The 2,186-nt window shown below is 36.7% G+C and overlaps 1 long non-coding RNA gene across 2 annotated transcripts; it reads right to left on the reverse strand.

Annotated features, from left to right (window-relative positions):
• Positions 1-199: 199 nt before the first annotated feature.
• Positions 200-1,568, reverse strand: LOC117941355. Of its 2 annotated transcripts, XR_004655901.1 has the most exons (4): positions 1,484-1,561; positions 983-1,081; positions 750-786; positions 200-397 (listed from the first exon to the last, which is right to left on the reverse strand). It is a non-coding gene; the product is annotated as an uncharacterized LOC117941355 (long non-coding RNA). The 2 variants fall into 2 exon arrangements; XR_004655900.1 differs by lacking the exon at positions 983-1,081 and having other exon boundaries at positions 1,484-1,568.
• Between the last annotated feature and the right edge of the window lie 618 nt (positions 1,569-2,186).

Here is a 2,186-nt window from a genome sequence, read left to right on the forward strand (position 1 = left end):
CCGGCGGTCAGTGAAGGTGTCCCATGAGAACGTGTCCCGAGCGTCCTGCGGTCAGTGAACGTGTCCCGAGCGTCCTGCGGTCAGTGAACGTGTCCCATGAGAACGTGTCTCGACTGTCCTGCGGTCAGTGAACGTGTCCTTCGGTCAGTCAAAGTGTCCCATGAGAACGTGTCCCGAGCGTCCTGCGGTCAGTGAACGTGTCCCGAGCGTCCTGCGGTCAGTGAACTCACCATCCAGTTGCCTGTATCTCTCGGCTCTCAGCTCTTCGAAGCTGAACTCGTCCCCTCCTCTGATCAGCTGATCTTTGCAGTGTGCACTCACCTGCTTGGCCCAGCTTTCCTCCTGAAGCCCCGCCCCCCCAGTCATGTCGGCTGATGACTCGCTCTGATTGGCCGACCTAGAGCCAATGAGAAACATATTCATGAAATAAACTCTTAATTAACCCATTTACATCTGGAGATATGCTGCTCTATACACGCTAAAAGTAGTGATTATTTACATGGAGTCTGGTGGAGATATGCTGCTCTATACACGCTAAAAGTAGTGATTATTTACATGGAGTCTGGTGGAGATATGCTGCTCTATACACGCTAAAAGTAGTGATTATTTACATGCAGTCTGGTGGAGATATGCTGCTCTATACATGCTAAAAGTAGTGATTATTCTCTATATCTCTGTAGGGATCCTTTCCATATGAGATAAGCCAATAATCGATTCAATTAAGTTGTTAAATAACTAAAATCACTTACTGTGTGAGGACAGACGGACCCTCAGCCATGACTGCCCCTGGATCATTTAAGGAAGAGATGATTAATAATCTGTGTAGCTCTCTGTAGTAAAACAATGGAACTTGTAATATTTATTTATGAATTATGAAATGTTGTGTGGTGTTCGCCGGACACAATAACATATCGTATAATATAATATTTAGCATCAAACTTTATTATAATGTGAACATATTTCTGTCGACAAACACATTTACGTTAAATGCTGTAAAATGTGAACGGAGTTCGGCGAAGCTGTCAGAGAACGTTACTACCGCCGCCTGTCAACCGCTTTCAGCTTCACTTTTATCCAAAAACTGTAAGAAAACATGTCAAAAAACTGGTTTTAATACATGTCCGCTCATTTTTTCCATGATTTAATAACAGAAAGTGACGTTTTTCCCATTCGTCTCACCAGATTGCCGTCTTAATTCATAATAATATGTTTTGGGGTGTGAGCCGGATTTTAGAATAAGTCTTATTATTTCATATTAAGTATCAACATTTTTCAAAATGAACATATTTCTGCTTTACAAAGACATTTCCAGTGAAATGATGAGTTATTTAAATGGAGTTTGGCGGATGTTACAGCGAACGCTTCTAAGGCGTCTGTCAACTAAAACAAAAGAAACTTTAAGAAAACATGTAAATGAGAACATTTGGAGACATATCCGCTCATATTTACATGATTTTATTAATAAAAAGTGTCGTTTTCTTACCTTAACGTTGAATACTGTTACAAAAATTAAAAACAACCGCTGTCTAGTTAAACTTCCGGCCGCGTCTCTGATTGGAGGATTTAACGTCAACAATTCAAACGTCACTTCCGCTCTTGGTTATGTGTTGTCATAGTGACCCCGCTGGTTGGAAGGTGTACTGCATGCACATAAATATAATTAATAACGTGTTAATTACACATAAATATAATTAATAACGTGTTAATTACACATAAATATAAATAAATAACGTGTTAATTACACATAAATATAAATAAATAACGTGTTAATTACACATAAATATAATTAATAACGTGTTAATTACACATAAATATATTAATATTGTGTTAATTAAACATAAATATAATTAATAACGTGTTAATTACACATAAATATAATTAATAAAGTGTTAACTACACATAAATATAATTAATATTGTGTAAATTATACATAAATGTAATTAATAACGTGTTAATTACACATAAATATAAATAATAAAGTGTTAACTACACATAAATATAATTAATATTGTGTTAATTACACATACATATAATTAATAACGTGTTAATTACACAGAAATATAATTAATATTGTGTTAATTACACATAAATATAATCAATAATGTGTTCATCCATCCATCCATCTTCGACCGCTTATCCGGTATCGGGTCGCGGGGGCAGCAGCTCCAGTAGGGGACCCCAAACTT

Source organism: Etheostoma cragini, unplaced genomic scaffold (genome assembly GCF_013103735.1).
Source record: "Etheostoma cragini isolate CJK2018 unplaced genomic scaffold, CSU_Ecrag_1.0 ScbMSFa_598, whole genome shotgun sequence".
Classification (NCBI taxonomy): Eukaryota; Metazoa; Chordata; class Actinopteri; order Perciformes; family Percidae; genus Etheostoma; species Etheostoma cragini.